The sequence below is a fragment of the Phocoena phocoena genome, chromosome 12, assembly GCF_963924675.1.
Source record: "Phocoena phocoena chromosome 12, mPhoPho1.1, whole genome shotgun sequence".
NCBI lineage: Eukaryota > Metazoa > Chordata > Mammalia > Artiodactyla > Phocoenidae > Phocoena > Phocoena phocoena.
Window position 1 is genome coordinate 40,288,769 of NC_089230.1, and position 22,919 is coordinate 40,311,687.

The window sequence follows — 22,919 nt, forward strand, 5'->3', positions numbered from 1 at the left end:
ATGGCCATATATACACTACCAAACATAAGGTAGATAGCTAGTGGGAAGCAGCCACATAGCACAGGGAGATCAGCTCGGTGCTTTGTGACCGCCTGGAGGGGTGGGATAGGGAGGGTGGGAGGGAGGGAGATGCAAGAGGGAAGAGATATGGGAACATATGTATATGTATAACTGATTCACTTTGTTATAAAGCAGAAACTAACACACCATTGTAATGCATATACTTTATACTCCAATAAAGATGTAAAAAATAAATAAATAAAGGCAATTCCCATCCAAAAAAAAAAAAAGCTACCTTATCTCAACAGTTATAAAGCTATGGTGATAAAAATTGTGTGGGTCACATATTAAAAGAAACATCAATAGAACAGAATAGAACTATATATAAAAGTCAGCTGACTGTTGAGAAAGATGTGAAATTGATTCAGTGGGAAAGATAATCCAATCAAGTTATTTTGACCTGTGCAAAACAGAACTTCCATAATTACCTCTTTCACACAAATACAGAAACTGACTCATAATCACCGGACTCTATATAAGATTTTAAAACTACAAAATTTCTAGGAGAAAATACAAGAACAAATCTTAGAAACCTTAGGTTTGGAAAAGATTTCTTAAATATATACCAAAAAGATAGGATTTATAAAAGAAAAATTCAGTAGATTTTTAATCAAAAAAAAATTTTTTTTGCTCTTCAAAAGAGACCACTAAAAAAATAAGAAGACAAGCCACAATCTCAAAGAAAATATTTGCAAAACTCATATATGACATAGGATTTGTATCAAGAATATATGAAGAGGTCTTATAATTGAGTAATTAGAAAATAAACACAATAAAAATAAATAGGCACAGAATTTGAGTAGGTATTTCACCAAGGAAATTATATGGAAGGTGCTATGGACTGAACTGTGTCCTCTACAAAATTCATATATTGAAGCCTTAACTCCCAATGTGGCTGTATTTGGAATAAGGAAATAACTAAGGTTAAATTAGATCATAAAATGGAACCCTGATCTATTAGAATTAGTGTTCTTTTTGTAAGAGGAGAACAGAGAGCTTACTCCCTCTCTCCCTGCCATGTGAGGACACAGCAAAAGGTAATTTTCTGCACCCCAAGAAGAGAGCTCTCACTGGACACCAAATCAGTTGGCACCTTGATCTTGGACTTCCCAATTTCCAGAACTATGAAAAATAAATTCCTGTTTTTTAAGCCACCTGGTCTATTATGTCTTGTTATGACTGCCCAAGCAGACTAAGACAGAGGGAAAATAAGCACAACAAGACATATTTAACATCATTTGTCATTAAGGAAATAAAACTGCAAGAGATAATGAGTACACACACCAAAATGGCTCAAATTAAAAACACTGACCTGACCAAGTGTAAAAAATGTTGTGGAGTAACTAGTAACTAGTCTCAAGCCTGCTAGGTTAACTCTTTCCTGCACATAGCCCAAACCAAAGAACTTGAAAAATCAATGACTTAGTGAATTTTACCTATAAGGGCTTGCATGTATTAAATGTGTTTCTACTGTAAGTCAATATTATTACTTCATAAAATTTTGACTTTAAGTACGTTAATTTACTACCTTAATTTATCACACTCAAAATTTTACTCTTTCGACCAACAGAGATAAAAGCAAATTAAAAATGACAGATATTCAAAAGTGCATTTATCTTTTTACGGGAATTTGATATTATTTTTGTATTTATAGTAGAATTTTTAGTATTCGTTCTAGAATTTGCAGTTCCCAAACAAACTCAGAAATCTTCAAGGACTTCTGAGTCACACAAAGCTTTTTTTAAAAAAAAATGTATTTTATTGAAGTATAGGTGATTTACAATGTTGTGTTAATTTCTACTATACAGCAAAGTGACTCTGGTATATATATATATATATATATACACACACACACACACACACACACACACACACACACACATTCTTTTTTATATTCTTTTCCATTATGGGTTATCTCAGGATATTGGATATAGTTCCCTGTGCTATACAGTAGGACCTTGTTTATCCATTCTATATATAATATTGCAGTTTGCATCTGCTAATCCCAAACTCCCAGTTCATCCCTCCCCCCCTCCCCCTCTGCCTTGGCAACCACGAGTCTGTTCTCTATGTCTGTGTGACTCACACAAATCTTGATAGTACTCAACATCCATATCCTGTCCTTCCCAAAACTTTTCTCTCATTTATATTATGATACAGAACAAATATTTTTGAATATGAGGCAATTTATATCTACCTATGAGAGTGTACCATATGCTTCTTGAAATATTTCTTTGTATATGATTTTTATTTTTTCCCTAGCAGTTACTAAAATTCCAGAAATTTTAATGTATTTCCCTCCCCAATCTTATGAATCACCCCAAGTAAGAAATGTTTCCATTTTGTTTCTCCAAAGTATGGGTTCATAGTAAAGCCTTAGGATGCTTAAATGTCTTCACATGTAATTCTGCTCACACTTCCCAATCCAGATGGTCATATCTTCACATTTAATGAGAAAAATGGTGATGTTTAAGTATTGGGTATGTCAGAGAATTACTTTGTGGAGAGAAATACAATTTCTCTTAAAGTGGCAGGTAAAAATAGAAAGCATGGCATTTATCAATCCCAATAACAATCACTGAACTTGAGAAAATGAAACAAGGGGACAGACAAAGCTCTTAAAATAGATAAAAATATATAAACTATTTAGAAGTAACTGAACAAACTACGTATGCAGGTGCTTTTGGAGTTCAACCAAATACTATTTTTTTAAACAGTTGTTAAGTATTTGAATAACTAGAATTAGGTGGATGTTGGGGCAACCTCATAGAAGTGTATAATGGTTAAGCATCTTCTTAAGGTAATTTATTTTTTGAGAAAATTTTGCATTGTGGAAGCATAGAAATATTTATAGTCTTTTAAATCAGGGACTGCTCACTTACTGACAGTGAGTCAACTTCAAAGATTTTTTTCCTTTGTCATTAACGACTTTGGGGATGGCTGAAGGCCATTAAAATAGTCACATTTTAAATCCCTGGTAGGCTTTCTAATTACCTCTGCTCTCTCAATTGTTGCAGTTTTAAAACATATTGTATTTCCTTCACTTTTACGGAGCTGTCATAAAACAATGTGTCCATGTCTAAAATGCAGTAATGAAGGGGTAGATAATTTATTTTTAGTTAAGCTAGGGATGTCATATTAAAATTACTTGAACCCATCACGTAATTTCCAAATAGCTTTATACACAGTTCCAACAAATGTCATGTCATGGGGCTATCTTGTATTTTTAGTCAAAATAATGCAAATGGCAGGTTGAATGTTAAATGAGAGGAACTTCCAGTGGCCATGAGCAATTTGAAATTCCACTGTAATTTACAGTCATATAACTGAGCCATTTGAATTAGATCTTTCGAACTAATGCTATAGCTATCTTATTATATGGTTCCAAATAATGTGACAGGCTAACATTTGTCTCAATAAATTGTTGGCAATTATGACCGACAAGCAGATTAGAATAAAGCCAGAAGCAGAAATATCTAATAAACAAGGACTACTACTTATGAATATAATTGTGCAGTTTTCAGTTTCCAGTAACCCAACGACTAGAATAACAGACCCAGGAGTGTGGTAAGAAGTTCATCATAGGGCTTCCCTGGTGGCGCAGTGGTTGAGAGTCCGCCTGCCGATGCAGGGGACACGGGTTCGTGCCCCGGTCCGGGAAGATCCCACATGCCGCGGAGCGGCTGGGCCCGTGAGCCATGGCCGCTGAGCCTGCGCGTCCGGAGCCTGTGCTCCGCAACGGGAGAGGCCACAACAGTGAGAGGCCTACATACCGCAAAAAAAAAAAAAAAAAAAAAAAAAGAAGTTCATCATAAAAGCTGTCATTTTGTTATTGCATCTGGAGGTACAACCCAATTTTTTCAATGATAATATCTCTCTATGCAATATGAAATGTTGTATAATAAAAATAATAAATCGCACTGTTATCTTTGTATCACTGGGTCACTTAGCAAGAAATAAAACCAGAGAAGCCTAAGAGTAGAAACCATATTGTTCCAAAGGTCAGAATAATTTCCTTCATTCTGTTTAAATTGCTCATATAAAAATAAAGTTGATTTGTATTATGATCATAAACTTCCCTTAAAGAAGAGATTAAAGCTATGCTGAGGCTGCTTGTTTGAGCATATGCAATGCCTTGCTTAACATACAAATATTTCATTTCTCGACTAAATTCACATTTTTTCATCATTACCTGTGATGTTTTCTCCTTCTGAAGATGACTTTGAAAAGGCTAGTAAACTCAAAAATCAATGTAGCACTTTCACAAATAACTCCTCAAAACATGCTTAGAGCTATTAATCATTTACAGAAAAACTTCTGAAGCCTAAGTATCATGTATTCCAAATTTCATAATAGAATATATGAAATAATATGAATACATGTCATGTACATATTGTGTGTAGCCTAGAAAAGATTAAAAATTCACTTTCAATGATTATTGGTAATGCAACTGAGCATAATAAATAATAAGTGTAATATGTTTGTGGCACTTATTACAATAGTTCTCAAATAATGTTTAATATCTACTCTCCCATTAGACTGCAAGTTTTATGAGTGCGTTCGAACTGTGTGCCCTTCTTCACCGCAATATCCTCATTGCATGACATTGTATGACAGTGTCTGTTATCAATGTCCTCAATAATATTTATTGAATTACCTAAGAAAGAAATAGTTACTCTTCCATAAGGAAGCCTCATTTATGAGTAAGCTGATCACTCAGTTTCACCTCTTGGTTCTCAGACCATACTCTACACTATTTGTGAACAGAGCAGTATAATATGGTTGTTAACTTACAATGTGCAGAAATTATACAGGGTCAGATAATTGCTGAGAATTCACAAGGTATACTCACATAAGCTTCACTAATGGTAAAAGATGTACTACAGCATAAGAAAGAAAGTGCAGGCAAACATAGAAAAGCTGAAAAACTTCCAGGCATTCTTCCCTGGGTCCTTTGCACAGAATGCACTTCAGTCTTGGGAGTTTGAACTACCTAGATACATACAAGTGATTTTGTTCTCAGGAAACTCAAGGTATGAGTTTACCAAGGGGTATTGTACTGCACTGGTCTGTGTAACAAGTTAAATCAGGTGCAAACTACCCTTCAGTAAAATTTTATAAACAATGTAAGTAATCTAGTACAGGGTGCCTCAGGGGACTTTCAGATTTTAAACAAATCATTATAAATCACCAACTGCTACATTTCATCCTTATTTTGGCCAACAAATGCCATGGCTCCAGGCATCCTTGGAGATAAGCATAGATCCAACAAGGACCAGCTTCCTTGCACCAGGTGTACACCACATCCTGAAGGATAGCTTCCCATGCTGGCAGTGTCGTCTTCAAGCTGATACTTCAAAGGCACCTTCAAAAGTCTGTTTCATTACTCAAATAGTCTGGCAGCTCCTGGACTGTGTAGCATTTAATAGGACAATTGGGTCCCATGGTCATAGATGCACACTCTACTTTATTTGCTGTAAAACAAATGTGTGCTCCCTTGGTCCACATGGTTTTATATGGTGCTCCATTTCAGTGAATAAGATACTCTGTAAGTTCTCAAATAGTGTGCCTATTTAACATCCTTTAAATTATTCTCAGATAAATTTGACTTGAGTTTTTCTTGTTTTCAAAGTCTGTAGTCACATATTTAGATAATTTTTTGGTTTTGTCTTACTGGCCGTTAATCTTACACTATATGGATCTTATTCATTTAATGCCAAGAGAAAAACTTTCTCTTATTTATATAATTTCATTACAATGTCCCTTATTGAGGGACATTTTCAAATTCATTCGGAGAGAAAAGTTTCATTTCCAATATATGGCCTACCTTTCTCAACAGAAATCATTTAAATATATTCTTTGATTTCTTAATGAATTGCCAGGAAGTAAGATACTGTAAGTTTTCTTTGACTTGTCTGTGCCAGAACTCTCTCTAATCTATATCACACATCTTTCTGCCTCACTCCTTTAGCTTTAGCCACAGTGGAAACACCAAGCTGTTCCGTGGGCTTTGCATTTGCTCTTGCCTCCAGTTGGAATGTTCTTTCTCACATATTTGCCTAACTTGGTCCCTGATTTCATTCAGGCCTCTGCTGGAAGGCTCCCTCCTTAGAAAGAGACTTCCTGATAATCCTGTCTGAAATATAATATTGCTATCATTCCTCAACCCCTTACTTTGCTACTTTTTAAAATTGACATTGTTTTGAACAGGGTTCCCATGACCAACAATTCATTCAGTAATTTGCTGAAAGGACTTGCAGGACTGGAAGTAGTCATTCTCAAGGTTATAGTTTATTACATTAAAAGTTTACAGAGCAGGTTCAACAAGGAAAAATGATGAATCAGGTGGTGTCTGGAGGAGATCAGGTGCAGGCTTCTGAAGTTCGCTCCCTTAGAGGCCATACAAGATACACTTATTCCTCTAGCAATGAACTGAAACAACACACATGAGATGTTTCTGTCCAGGGATGCCAGCTTGAGCCTCAGAATCCAGGCTTCATATAGAGGGCTGCTCACTCAGGCACATAGCACTTGTGCAAGCAGCCAGCCATAATTACTGAAATTCCAGACCCAGGAGGAAAGCAAGAGTCCACCATATATCATATTGCTTCCACAAAAAAAGCTGGTACAGTACGGTTCAGTGCCACAGGCACTGAAAACAACCTTACCAATTGGTAGCACAGGGACTTTTCCAAAGATTAAGTTCCCAGGGCCAGCCAGGGGTCACCCACACAAGCAAGCTCTCATGAAGTTAGAAGAGGGGAGCAACATCAGGTCCACTACATTAACTCTTCTCTGGTGAGTAACTTTATCACCACTTGACCTATTGTATGTGTATTAGTTTATTGGTTTAAATGTCTACCTCTCCTGCTAGACTCTAAACTCCATGAGGACAGGGACTGTGTCTCTTTTATTCGACACCATATCTCTTATGTTTAGGACAGTGACTGGTATAGAGGAGTCATTTCAAAGTACTTATTAAATGCAAAAAAGGAATGAACACTCATTGACCTCAGCCTGGTAGGATATATAATATGAAAGACGAAAAAGGGATAAAAATATTGAAGAAGGGGATGTTGGGAGTGATGATTTTAAACGTATTGGAAAAGAGATGTGAGTACTTGTGCCTCATTTTGCTCCAAAAAATAAAGTGAAAATTCAATGCCAGGAAGTAACCTAAACAAAGTAGGTGACAATAATGAAATGTTAGGAAATGGGAGGTGATGATTATTAGAAGAAAAGGGAACAGCTGTTCACCATATTTTCTGAAATGAGAAAATGGGCTTTAATTTCAAGTTAAATTCATATATGACAAAAGAAAAATGGTTAGGGATGTCAGGGAGCTAAAGTACTTACAGTGAGAGGCTTGAAATCTTTATAGAAACCATTACAGAAAGAAAATATCACTTTTTATCCTGGGGTCTTTAGCTCTGATTTTACCACATTATGGAGTAGACTAACTGATGCTTTTCAAGACCTCTTCAGATCAGAGATTACTGAAATATTCCCATTCCGTCTTCCAACAGTGGCTGTATATATGATAAATATTATTCAGGAATGCATAAGGCATAAAGAAGCATAAAATGCATAGTTCCTCATAGTCTGAGATAAAAAACAATTTTGAAATTTTGCACAGATATTTCTTTGCTTTTTCAAACTCTGATGTTTATTTATGCTTACTGAAACAAAATACGATGTCTTTGCTGAATCTTGAGTTTAAGGATGTGAGGTGTAAATGATGGAAGAAACTAAATGAAGTAAAATAAGGGATAAAGAAAACTGATGTGCATCTCACAAAAAGTCACATAATTAAAAAAATAAAAAATGATAAATTGCAAATATTGGAAGAAAATAACCTTTATAATTATTGTAGTTGAAAAATAGGACACATGCTATTATATGGATAATTTAGATGTGTTCCATAAATATTATTGATATTGCTATATATATTTTTATTTTGTAAAAGTAATCTCAGTGAATTTTACCAAGAACTGTTTGATATAACCTACACTTAAAGAAGATAACAATAAAAAGCAGTTTTTAAAGCATCTTAAGAATGTCGAGATTTTATCTACCTGTGTGGATTCTTCTAAAAGTTATTAAAAAACAAAAGAAAAACTGTAAACCTTTCACAAAAGTGTACATTAGAGGTGAGTGATAAAAAGCAAAAATCCCTGAGCTGTTTTGAAGACATCCCTCATACCTAAACATAATGAAGCAGAACAAATGAACTTTCAGCCTTTCCTTGGAAAGAATGAATGATCAGCGATAAGCAACATTTCACAGGAAATACCTTAGTAAGAGAACAGAGAATGCAAGTCTCCTACAGCCCTCAAACATTCACTCCTCAGCACCTTTCATCCATTATGCCTCCTGTTTCACTCCCTTTAATTGCAAGCACAAGTTAAACTCTTTTCCTTAAAAAGTAGTCCAGAGTCTAGGAACACACAAAGAGAATAAATATAGATTCCTCAAATTAACAGAATAAAAACTTCCCTTTATCCTGTCCAAAGTTGAATATTTTATAAAGACAGTGGTAATTAGGATTGGTGGTGTGTACTTTGTGGGTATGGGCTGTCTCTTAAATGTCAATCTGATTGAAAGTGCTGATTTATAAATACACAAAAAGGTATAATGCACATTTTATGCTGTCAAACTAATTAAACCTTGTGGCCACAAGGACTGGTCCTGGTCAGTCTGGGGATAAAACGTGGTCAAGAAAAATAACTAGACTAATTAGAAAAAATCATTACACGTATTTGCATGCTCCTGGAACAAAAGATGCTGTTCTAGGAAAGAAGCTGTATAGAGATGATGTGGAAAACCCACATTCCCTTCATTTTGAACATTAACAAACACTATTGGGCATCTCATGAGAATAAAGATTTGCCTACTGGCCTGATTCTGAGGATAATTAAATTCTGCATACCTAAAATTGCTCTCTGATTCCAGCTTGGAGAAGTCATTTCTTTTCTACTATGTACTGCTGTTCTAGGCTCTGTAACTCTAGTCGTTGTTCAGCTCAGAGATAACTGCATTTCAGTGGTGGGCAAAGTATTATTATGCTTCATATGCTACATAGTAAAACATTTTCATATGAAAATTTTTATCATTAATATAGATATTTTGTTCTATTTTCTAGAATGATATAGTTGAGAATATGTATTTACTACATCTTGAGGAAACAAAAATCAGCTAAATTTGCAACATGGTAAATATTTTATAACTGTCATATATATTTGATATAACCAAAATAAGTTATGTGAAGAACCACATCAAATATAAATCATTTCCCTAAGAATTTAATATATTAATCAATTGCATTACATTTTTTGATAGGAGTGTTTAATATCAGATTCTCATCCTTCAAACATCACTGGTGTAGAATCTAGTTCACAGCAGCATCCTTGTTTTCTTCCTTAATTCAAACCAAGACTGATTTGAAGAGAGAAACCAGTTTTTCCTCCCAACAGCCCTCTTTCTCATTTCTATTTAAAGCAGAAACTATTACTCTCAGCAAAGTTAAAGCAAACGAGCAATGAGAAGAGTCTGGAAAGGCTGTTTCTTTGTGCTTGCAGTTCGTTATTAGCGCCTTTTCTGCCATTCCACCTTGTCTGGCATATGTTGCTATATGCCAGTGTCTAGTTATGATGCTCCCCTGCCTGAAGTCCTTGGCATTATTGAGAATGAAGTGTAAGTCTGAACATTCTAGCATCACTCAGTTAATTGACCAGGTGCATCTCATTAGAATGATTGGCAGATACATGATGGAGCGTTGGTGGGAACAGTGGTAACTGAGAAGTCCAGCCACCTAAACAACAGAGCAAGTTCTCCTATCTTCACCACTTTTCTCTTATCATCCAAGAGCTGTGCTGAGCAGACCACTGACATGTCTGCCTCCTGATGGAAGCATATACTGAATATCCCGGTTTAAAATCCAAAAATGGTATAAAGTTTGGTTTATATAAGTATAATTAAATGAAAGCTTTGTGATTATACTTGCTATTCTCCCCAAGAGTATTACCCCCATGCTATTGAAAGTCTGATAAAGTACCACGGCAAGAAATTACACTATGTTCTTAATTCCACAAATGTATGTGTTGCCTAGTTTCAATTCCATTTTGCTTTGAAATTCAGTTTCATCTAAATCATAGGTTAAAGGGGACATTGAAAAGCAGTTTTATTATATTTCTAAGTTTCCAACAAAGTTAATGAAGCTCGATACTTCAGTTTGAAAATGAAGGGAAAACAGTGTTATTGTAGTTTCATTTTTAAACTGCTGCATAGAACCAGGAGAAATTATTATAATATCCACATCCTATACACAAACACATACTAATTTTATGAAATTCCTTCCTTTAAAAAATTTTTAATATACATTTTGTTAGTACCTACCATCTAGGGACAAAGCAGTCTTGAATGCAAAATGCCTTGTAGAATAAGATGCGTGTTCTTAAAAAAATTATTCAGAATAGCAAATAATTTTACTCTGCTACTTTTATTCAAATTTCTAATGAGGTTTCTGGGGATATCTACTTTCTTACATTTATGGTAAAAACATATTTGCACTTAATGTAACCATGATTTTCTAAAAATCAGAAAATTCGGGCTTCCCTGGTGGCGCAGTGGTTGAGAGTCTGCCTGCTGATGCAGGGGACACGGGTTTGTACCCCGGTCTGGGAAGATCCCACATGCCGCGGAGCAGCTGAGCCCGTGAGCCATGGTCGCTGAGCCTGCTCGTCCCGAGCCTCTGCTCCGCAACGGGAGAGGCCACGGCAGTAAGAGGCCCGCGTACCGCAAAAAAAGGGAGAAAAAAACAATCAGAAAATTCATGTACATATTGTTAGTGTTTCACAATACGAATTGGAAATAAGTAAGAGCAGCTTATACTCAAATTTCACCACCTCTTTATGGACAACTTTGAAGACAGTAGGATTCAGAAGGGTATTCATTAAAACTATCCATCACATTCAAAACCCTTGATTTACACAGTGCTAGTTTCTAGAACAAAGAAATTACAAAGGGGATGAACATTTCACATGCTCTATTTATCAGCTGAGTGAGGGCCTTAAATACCATGATTTTGTCAGTAAAACACGAGAAGATGCTCTCCTATCATGAGTTCTGTTCCTGCTCATCTAGATGTCAACAAAATACTAGAATTATCATTATGAGTCTCTGACAACTATTATAAATGAACCAGAATTTGGAATCACAATGGTAAAGTTTTTTCACAGGATCTACTCAAGTTGATGCCCAAATCAACATATATACCTTATTTTATTCTCACTGGTATAAGACAGCAGAATGAGACAGGAATCCAAAAGGTCAACCATATTGTTTCTTGAGTTTTAGAAACTATACTGAGTTTTTGAGTAATTTTGGATGCCCAGTAGGTTTTTAAACTTAGGTGATTTAACCAATAAAACATTGGTGGTCAGGTTTGTTCACGTGACCTTGGACAGATATTATTTTTGCTGAAACATATTACCATTTTATTTCTCTAAAGAAACCTCTAACATAGTCTGAATTACAAATGGTATGATGTGATGTTGGTGATCAGCCGCTAAACAACACAGGATGGGAGTAGTGGATGGCATGTAGATGGGACACAGCTAGCCAGAGACAGATATTTTATACTCTTCTGTCCCCTTTCATATGTGTCTGAAATCCTCCTGAATAAACATTTTTTAAAAACAATCTTCTACCTTAGGGGTTGCAAACTGGTGGTCGCATGCTGGCTCCGGTCAGCCAACATTTGACCCACACAGTGCTTGAAAACTGGGAAAACCCACATAATAATCAGAGTTTCCAGATTTTCTTAAAAACTAAGATGTATCAACGAGACAGTATTCCCTCATAATAAACACTTGAATAGTGCAAATAGCAGCCGCTTCCTGTAAGAAAGGACATGCATTTGCTGTAGCCCTGGAGCTCCCTACGTGTTATGTCTGACTGACATCACTTATGTGCATTGTCTCCCTGGCTCTTGAAACCACTTGAAAGTTTAAGTCGGGGAAAGATTTTTCACTTTCTTGTTGAAAGATGCTGCTATTGAGAACCATTCAGTTTTTTATTATGAAGAATATAGGCTCAATGTTACAATCTTTTAATTTTCAAGGAAATCTAGAAACTCAGGTTATATGAAATTTCCCAGTTTACAAATACTGTCCAGGTCAAATATCAGTCACAAAAGTGACGAGTAAATGAGAATATTTTCCAGTGTTCTTAGAGGCATACACAAATCAATTTGATTGTCTATGAAAGGGCTAAAAATTAAATGCAATGGAGAATACCAAGAAGTTACTTTAGGTCCGGAAATACAGAAGAGAACAACCTTCCTCCTTACCATCCAAGATTTACATGGTGTGCATGAGAGCTTTTATATCAGTTATTTACTCATTGAGGATTTGTGGTAATTGAAGTGGTTTATTTCTGAGCTTAAATGTTTATCTTGCTATGCTTCAGTCAAAATTTAATCAGCTAATCTGATTGCAGTGACATAATCACATACATATACACACAACACGCACACACCTTACTGCATATTAAAATATATTTTCCATTTCAAGAAACTGTAAATCAAGAATATAAAAGTGACAGGAAAAGAAAGAAATATACTAGTGTTGCAGTGAACAGAAGTAAAACAAGAAAAATGAGTTATAGATGTCATTATATATCATTTATGTTTAAAAGAACTTTTTGTAACATGAATATTCAATTACAAAGCCTTGTTATAAATCAGCCATCGTCAGTGAGAGATTTATCTTGCTTGACTGTGTAATATCGTAACTCATTGCTTTATGGGAAGAAAACCATAGAGTAAATTGCTGAATTCATTAAAAACTTATATATTACTATCTAGGAAAAGACCAACTGATTGAAAACTGCTAAACCAGCTAATAGTCAATTCTTTCACATAGAAATATTTTAATGAGCCTTTATTAAAATAGGTATTTCAGATGCAGTTACCAGAGATAAAATTATGCCATGTCAGGTTAACAATCTGTTATAGTTCACAGCATAACTTTTTGGGAGTTCAACATAAATACAGTGTTTTCTAAAATTTGGTGGTGAAGATTTTTATGCCATCCAGGCTGAGGGACTTTTCTCACTGAGGGAGTATGTATAGACAGGGAATTTCAGTACCAACACTGAACCCCATGCTTACGTTTGGATTAGGCCTACTCACTGTGTACTTTAAGTTTTATCCTCTGGCCATTGGGTCCAGGGAAACCCATTAGTATTTTTTTTTTTTAAGATGTTGGAGGTAGGAGTTTATTTATTCTTCTGAGATCCTTATAATTCAAATGTTGGTGTGTTTAACGTTTCCCAGAGTTCTCTGAGACTGTCCTCAATTCTTTTCATTCTTTTTTCATTATTCTGCTCTGCCGTACGTATTTCCCCTATTTTGTCTTCCAGGTCACTTATCCGTTCTTTGACTCAGTTATTGTGCTATTGATTCTAGAGAATTTAAAATTTCATTTATTGTGTTTTTCAGCATTGTTTGTTTGCTCCTTAGTAGTTTCTGGGTTCTTGTTAAACGTTTCTTGTATTTTCTCCATTCTAGTTCCAAGATTTTGGGTCATCTTTACTATCATTACTCTGAATTCTTTTTCAGGTAGACTGCCTATTTCCTCTTCAGTTGTTGGGTCTGGTGGGTTTTTACCTTGCTCCTTCATCTGCTGTGTATTTCTGTCTTCTCATTTTGTTTAACTTACTGTGTTTGGAATCTACTTTTTGCAGCCTGCAGGATTATAGTTCCCATTGTTTTTGGTGTCTGCACCCAGTGGGTGAGCTTGGTTCAGTGGCTTGTGTAGGCTTCCTGGTGGAAGTGACTGGTGCCTGTGTTCTGGTGGGTGGGGCTGGATCTTGTTTTTCTTGTGGGCAGGACCGTGTCCTGTTGTGTTTTGATGTGTCTGTGAATTTAGTATGATTTTAGGCAGCCTCTCTGCTAATGGGTGGGGTTGTGTTCCTGTCTTGCTAGTTGTTTGGCGTGGGGCGTCCAGCACTGGAGCTTGGTAGCTGTTGGGTGGAGCTGGGTCTTAGCGTTGAGATGGAGATCTCTGTGAGAGCTCCTACCAATTGATTTTACATGGGGCCAGGAGGTCTCTGGTGGACCAATGTCCTGAACTCGGCTCTCCCACATCAGAGGCTCAAGCCTGACACCAGGCCGGAGCACCAAGACCCTGTCAGGTACACAGCTCAGAAGAAAAGGAAGAAAGAAAGAAAAATAAACTAAAAATATATATATTATTATGTTAAAAAAATAATAATAATTAAAAAAAGAAAAGAGCAACCAAACCAATAAGCAAATCCACTAATGATAACAAGTGCTAAAAACTATGCTAAGATCAACATAATAATCAGAAACAAATCAGTCACAGATAGCAAACCCCAAGTCTACAGTTGTTCCCAAAGTCTACCGCTCAATTTTTGGATGATTCATTGTCTATTCAGGTATTCCACAGATGCAGGGTAGATCAAGTTGATTTTAGAGATTTAACCTGTGGCTTCTAAGGCTGCTGGGAGAAATTTCCCTTTCTCTTCTTTGTTCGCACAGCTCCTGGGGTTCAGCTTTGGATTTCGCCCCGCCTCTGAGTATAGGTCACCCTCAGGCATCAGTTTCTGCCCAGACAGGAAAGGGTTAAAGCAGCGGCTAATTAGGGGGCTCTGGCTTATGCCGGCTGGGTGGAGGGAGGGGTATGGAATGCGTGGCGAGCCTGCGGCGGCAGAGGCCGGTGTGACATTGCAACAGCATGATGCGTGCCATGTGTTCTCCCAGAGAAGTTGTCTCTGGATCACGGGACCCTGGCAGTGGCAGGCTGCACAGGCTCCTGGGTGTGTGTGGATAGTGACCTGTGCTTGCACACAGGATTCTTGGTGGCTGCAGCAGCGATGTTAGTGTTTCATGCCCATCCCTGTGGTCCAACTTGATAGTTGCAGCTCGCGCCCATCTCTGGAGCTTGTTTAGGCAGTGTTCTGCCTTTTGTGGGCAGACGGAAGGAATCCTCTCTCCTTGTGCACCCTGAAACAATGGTCTCTTGCCTCTTAGGCAAGTCCAGACTTTTCCCCAAACTCCCTCCCGGCTAGCTGTGGCGCACTAGCCCCCTTCAGGCTGTGTTCACACAGCCAACCCTGGTCCTCTCCCTGGAACCTGACCTCCGAAGCTGGAGCCTCAGCTCCCAGCCCCCACCCGCCCTGCCGGGTGAGCAGACAAGCCTCTCGGGCTAGTGAGTGCTGGTTGGCACTGATCCTCTGTGCGGGAATCTCTCTGCTTTGCTCTCTGCACCCCTATTGCTATGCTCTCCTTTGTGGCTCTGAAGCTTCCCCCCCCACCATCTCTGCCAGTGAAGGCTCTTCCTAGTGTGTGGAAACTTTTCCTCCTTCACAGCTCCCTCCCAGAGGTGCAGGTCCCATCCCTCTTCTTTTGTCTCTCTTTTTTCTTTTTTCATTTGCCCTACTGTGGTATGTGAGGATTTTCTTGCCTTTTGGGAAGTCTGAGGTCTTCTGCCGGTGTTCTGTAGGTGTTCTGTGGGAGTTGTCCCACATGTAGATGTATTTTTGATGTATTTGTGGGGAGGAAGGTGATCTCTACATCTTACTCCTCCATCATCTTGAAGGTCCCCCTCTGAGTTTGGTGTTTGTGACGTCTATCAAGACATGGATATATAATGGTTGTCCAAGTATTGCCATTTCAGTAACTTACTTTAAAAATAAATATAGTTTTATGTTTCACATCAAGGATATGTTTCTAATAAACTCTCTTTTACTCCCATACACTCTGATTTATTCTTATTTTTTTTACTTTAAAAAATATTTATTTGGTTGTGCCAGGTCTTAGTTGTGGCTCGCCTGCTCCTTAGTTGCAGCACATGGGCTCCTTAGTTGTAGCATGCAGGCTCCTTCATTGTGGCATGCGAGCTCTTAGTTGTAGCATGCATGCGGGATCTAGTTCCCTGGCCAGGGATCGAACCCATTGTGCGGAGTCTTAACCGCTGTGCCACCAGGGAAGTCCCCACTCTGATTTATTCTTGAGATAAATAGAAAGGGGGGCTTCCCTGGTGGCGCAGTGGTTGAGAGTCCGCCTGCCGATGCAGGGGACGCGGGTTCGTGCCCCGGTCTGGGAAGATCCCACATGCCGCGGAGCGGCTGGACCCGTGGGCCATGGCCGCTGGGCCTGCGCATCCGGGGCCTGTGCTCCGCAACGGGAGAGGCCACAACAGTGAGAGGCCCGCGTACCGCAAAAAAAAAAAAAAAAAAAAAAAAATAGAAAGGGCTAGAATTCCAGCTAGTGAAGAATGTCTAGTTATGTGTCAGACATGGTCATCTGCTGTCCTGGGTATCTCACTGCAGACCTTCAGAATCCCTGCCTAGGGGATTAGCTCTTAGAATAAAACACTCACTCACCCCTAAGTAAGTGATGGTATAGTGACTTAGAGAGGCTGCTGACAGCAAGAGAGGGGAGGAAAGAAGGGAGAGAACGAAGTCCCCACCAGTGGGTGCTAGACATATTCCTGAGTCTCACATTATATACCATTAGCTAAAACCCTCCCCTTCCATCCTGTAAGACTAATCAAAGCAGTTGGGGATACTATTCTAAAGAATATACAATGATCCTGTTGATGAGCCACATTTTACCTTTTTATTTTCAGAGTGAATTTCAAGGTAGTAATGGCACACAGCTCATTTAACTGTGGAATTCTCTTACTACTGCTTTACTTTCTTTAGCTTGATTAACTTTTACTCTTTGTTATGGTTGGACTGTGTTTGTTGCAAAAAGATATGCTGAAGACCTAACCTCAAGTACTTCAGAATGTGATCTAATTGGTAACTAGGGTCTTTACAGAAGTAATCAAGGAAAAATGAGACCATTAAGATGAGCCTAATTCAGTATGGCCAGTGTTTTCATAAAAAGTGGAAATTTGGACCGAGACACTCACAGAGGGAAGACAGCATGAAGAACCACAGGGAGAAGATGGCCAAGTGACTGAAGTGATGCATTCACAAGCCAAGAAATGCCAAGGATTGCTTGCAGACACCAGAAGGTAGAAGAGGCAAGGAAGGATTCTCATGGCTCTGTTGACACCTTGATTTCAGACTTCTAGCCTCCAGACTGTGAACAGTAAGTTTCTGTTATTGTAAGCCATCTGTTATTTTTGGTACTTTGTTACAGCAGCCCTGAGAAACTAATATTTTCCAGTCTTACCCTAAATGCCACACCTTCTGGTAAATATTCTCTGACAACATTCCCCCAAATAATGTCCTCTAGGGCACCAAACTTATATGTGGCATGTAGTAGACAATCAATCAATGTGAATCAAATGAATGAATAAATTGTTTAAAAAATGGAGAGCTGTTTAATTCTTAAAGAAGCTGGGAATCCTTGTGGAAAACATTTGTGTGTTAAGGCTTATCCCTACCAATCATTTCCAAGAAGTTAAGGACTGTAGCACTTGAAGTAAAGTGTACAGCTCCATTAAATTAAACTATCATTTTAATAGTTACTTCTTATCAGCTATATTTTAATTAAAACTAGAAGTAATTACATTGCTGTCATTGAGCCTGAAGCCTGATTTGAAGAGGAGGAATTTTGATGGGGATTGTTGCAAGTTTCACTCTAAAATATTTCAAAGAAATGAATCACAAAATGTGGCAAAGATGTTGCCTGAAAACCAAAAACGAAGATATTATTCATATTTTATGGTAGCATATCAAGTGGAATTTCTGGAAATTTTATTTGCGTATCAAGTCTTAAAGTTGGTTTTCTAAATCATAATCAAATAGCACTGTAGATCCACCAAGCCCTTCCAGAAAAATTAAGAAATAGTCTCATACTGTGAAACCATACCAGAACTTGGATTTCCTCAAGACTGTTCCAATTTTCCTTATGATGAATTGAGGAACAAAGAGCTTGAGAGATTTACTTAAGGTACAAGTTGATAGGAAACTCAGAGCCAGAGCATGAGCTCTCTGAATCCAAAGCATTCATGTTTTCCATTTCAAGTTATTGCCTCTTCTAAGAGTGCAATGCCCTGTACACATCCTAATAATGTTTAGGCACCTTGTGTCCTAAACCCTCTACTACATGAGGCAAACCAGTTATCCCATTCTAAAGACATTAGGAAACAAATTTATTTTTGAGGGACCAAAAAGCACTCCTTAATTCCTGATATGTCTTGACAAAGTCCACTTGTCTCTGCCTCTGGCTGCCACTGTGGCTAAGCTATCATTACTCCTCCACTGGATTTTTATACCAAACTTCTACTGACCTGCCTGCTCTCATTGTTGTCCCCAACTACAGCCACCCTCCACCCCAAGCCCACTGAGTTTTCACACAGAAGTTGGCGTTCTTTTAAAATCTAAGTTTCATCATGTGAATGTCTTGCTTAAACCTTTAAAATCCTTCCTATTATTTTTGAAATGACGATCAAAATCCTTAACCTGACTTCCAGACTGAATGATTCCTCACCCCTCCCCATACACACTCTAAACTTACCCTGCACAAATCTCCATTGATCCAGTCACAAGGGTTTCTGGATTTCTCAAAGTGGCAAGCTCCGTCTCACTTCCTCAGAGTGTAGAAGAATTCCCTTCTACCTGAAATGATTTTTGTCACCTAATTTCTTCCTGTGCCTTCTTTACATACTTAACTTCCATTCATTTTTATATGGTCTTTCCTTAAATGCCATTTTTCCGAAAAGCTTTTCTTGCTCTTTGAAAACGTTGGTTAGGACTCATTTTCTTTCATAGTACTTATCACTCCCAATTATAATTATATTTGTATTGATATGATACTTGGAATCTGTTACTGCCACAAGACGGTCATCTCCCTGAGGGTAAGCACAGGGCTTTTTTGTTCACCAATTAAACCTCCTAACACCTTGCAAGTGCCAGACTCAATAAGTATATAATGAATCAACAAATGAAAGGGAAGACAGCATGAATTAATTGGTGGTTTTCATATCAGCATTCTCAACCATTGTTCCTGAAGGTCACTGCATGAGAATTTCCAGATATCTGTGTTGAAATACAGATTCCTAGGCCCGTGGATCGTCTACTGACTCAGACTCTCTAGGCACAGGGCCTTATATCAAAGAAGTGATTCCAGTGTGCTGCTTAGTTTGTGGAATCACTCAGCTAAACAATGTTTCCAACAGTAACCATATGTGAAACTGTGTAAACTCCAAATTCAATCTCTTTACAGAAGAGGGAGTATGTATGTAATTATCCAAGTAACTTGTATAAATATATGAAGAATTACTAGGCTTGGTTTACATGATGTAAAAATGAATAATATAGAACTTATTTGCTTGGAGGAGATCACAAATTATTACATTAGATAGATTTATAATTAGATTACGATACATTAAAATATATTTTGCAATATGTTGAGATGCAACATTAAGTCCAGATTAGAAAGTATGAAGGGAAAACTATGGGGTGTTAAGACCCCAATTTGAATTGAGTCTTAAGAGATGAGTAGGAATAGAGGAAGGAGATTTCTGGAAGATAAAGTAACTAGAAGTTATGGAATCATGAAAGAGCATGGCTGCTTCAAACACTGAGTCAGAATACATAAGAGGCTAGTGTGTAAAGGGCATTTGTAAGCCAAACCAAAGAACTTAGAAGAAAATTTTAATCAATATAGTAACATTTACAAAGACAATGACACTGCCTTTCAGGACTTTGTGATGAACAAACTGATCTCTTAGCTGATTTTACAAGCTTAGGTTTTTTTCCCTGCCAACTATGAGACTAGTTGCCTTTGAATTGAAAAATATTATATTTGCCAACAAGAATATTTTTTATTACTATGTATACTAAAATGAAATCTTCAGTCTTCTAATTCTCTGTATAAAATGTCACGTTGGAATTTAAATTGGTATTTAAAGACATCTTCCATCAACAGATGAATGGATAAAGAAGATGTGGCACATATATACAATGGAATATTATTCAGCCATAAAAAGAAATGAAATTGAGTTATTTGTAGTGAGGTGGATGGACCTAGAGTCTGTCATAAAGAGTGAAGTAAGTCAGAAAGAGAAAAACAAATACCATATGCTAACACATATATAAGGAATCTCAGAAAAAAAAAAGGTCATGAAGAACCTAGGGGCAAGACGGGAATAAGGACACAGACCTACTAGAGAATGGACTAGAGGATATGGGGAGGGGGAAGGGTAAGCTGTGACAAAGTGAGAGAGTGGCATGGACATATATACACTACCAAATGTAAAATAGATAGCTAGTGGGAAGCAGCCGCATAGCACTGGGAGATCAGCTCGGTGCTTTGTGACCACCTAGAGGGGTGGGATAGGGAGGGTGGGAGGGAGACACAAGAGGGAGGAGATATGGTGATGTATGTATATGTAGCTGATTCAATTTGTTATAAAGCAGAAACTAACACACCATTATAAAGCAATTATATTCCAATAAAGATGTTAAAAAAAAAAGACATCTATACATTTACCAATAATAAATTAACAAGAAGTACGTGATTAAAAAAAAAGACATCTATACAAAAGTATGCCTTGTATTCTTCAAAATTATAATATATTTAATTTTATATGGACTGCTATCTAGCTATAGAAAATGCACATTTGGTATCGTTGATGTGGAAATGTATCACAATTGTTAACTGAAAAAGGTTATGTAAACAACAGAATGGGCATTCTCTAATTCAATAGTTCTCAGCGCTAGCTGTACTTTAAACTACCTAGAAAGCTTTCTAATTGATAGTAGGCACTCAGTATATGCACCTTGTATTGATTTAGAGTTCCCTTATTAGTTTAAAAGACTAACAATAAGTATTAAAATCTGTACTAACTATGATAATCTGCTAACATCAGGGGAGAGAGAAAGACCGGAAAAAATTTATATTAACATTTTTTGAAACTTAAGCTTTAAAAGCACATTCCTTGTATATTCTCAACTGACTAAAAGAAATGCTTTAGTTACCTCCATGATAATGTCTGAATTTCTAGTTCTTCTCTTTTAGGGACAAATATTTGTAATTATTTTAAGGATTGTAAAGAAAATTATTTTATACATCATATTTTGCTCTTGCCAAATTACATTAATTGTTGGACTAATCTCCAACATTTTTCTTTTTCTTTATAGTTTTCTGCACAAATGTCAGCATTTAGTATTACAATGAAAAAATAAAAGAGTATTGTCTGAACGAATCTGTTTCTGTGAGAACCCTGAAATTCAAGCTTGCCACACATTAGTGGCTCTGCCTTGATGTGATGTGTGAGCAAATTACTGTGTGCTGGATTAATATCCATCCCTGAAGAACAGTCTAGAGAAGCTTTCCTACTCAATTGAGCTGCATTCTAAAAATGATTATAACTTATATTTAATCCTTTGAGATTTATCTCTTTCCAAAATTGCAAGGAGTTTTCCTGTCTCTGACAGTGCTTGGGCATATTAATTAGAGCATTTAAAAAACATAGTTGTAATGAAAAACACATATTTCTTGGTGTAGAAAGAAAGCATGGAATGAGTTAGGAAGTTTATTTAAATTCTAAGTGATAATTAGTAGCCATATATTTCTATATACTTCAGCTCTTGATTTTCCTCTTCTGTCTAATGGGAATAATAAGTTTTGCCTTAATTCACAGAGTTACGGTAAGAATACAGGGTTCTACACATATACAGCTATATTAAATAATATGGTACCTTCAGTCCCAAGTCACTTGATATCTTCTCATTCAGTAAATATTTTTTGAAGACATACGATGAGGGTATATTTAATGAATAAAATCTTGACTTCAAAGTCAAACCTTGCTACCTCTTCCTACTTATATGACCTTTTGAAATTAATTTTCTCTGATTCTCAGTTTTCTCATCAGAAAAGTAGAAGGGGAATAACAATATGTGTCTCAGTAAATTATTGGGAGAATGTAATAGGACAACATGCATTAAAGACAGAATCAAATAGGAATTGAGTAATGACAGCATGTTAGGATGTTCAGGACAGAGTTAACATAGCAGGACTGGTCCTTAGAAGGGCTTGTTTGCAGAGCTGGCCCTTGGCTGGCTTCAGGAAGTTTGGCTTTGAAATGTTCTGTAAACTGATTAAGTCTCTGTACTGCTCTGTGTAGACTGTTTGTATAGGCAATGTGATTTATGGTGAACAAATGCTTTCCTTCTGGGAATATCGAATTTTGGTAGCTGTGGCTAGGCAGAGTGCCTATGTGACCAGCCCCTAATAAAACCTTGGACCCTGAGTCTCAAACAGACTTTCCTGTGCGGAAGTCGTGTACATTTCACTGGTGGAGGAAGGTGTGTGCTCTGTCGCCCCTTTGAGGAGCACATAGGAAACCTGTGGTGGGATTCATTCAGTCTCTGCGAGATGTGTCTTTTTCCCCTTGCTAATCCTGTTGTGTATTCGTTCTCTGTAGTATTTCACAGCCATGAGTATAATAGCCTTTGAGTCCCCTGAGTCCATCTAGCAAATCACCAAATGTGCGAGTGGCCTTGGGACTCCCAATCCAAGTAGTAGCAATGATGGAATTTGTTAAAACGACCTCCATTTACAGAAACATGACTAAAGCATTGTTTGGGGAAAAGAAAGAGGGAGAGGTGGGATTGCTGAAGCCCTGATGCCTGGATGGCTTTGGATTCACCCATATCTGAAATAGAAGGTGAGCTGTCATCTGTTATGAGAGGTAAAATTTACTAACAAAATTGAAAAATGATGAATCTAATCCTAGCTCAATGGATCCCTTGGTTTCTTTTTGCTGTGGTAGCTAAGGTGGCAAAAGATGAAACAAGAAAGAACAGAAAGGGCCCGAAATCCCCAAGATTATACCTTTTAAGGTGGGAAGGAGAAACTTACATTTTCTGAA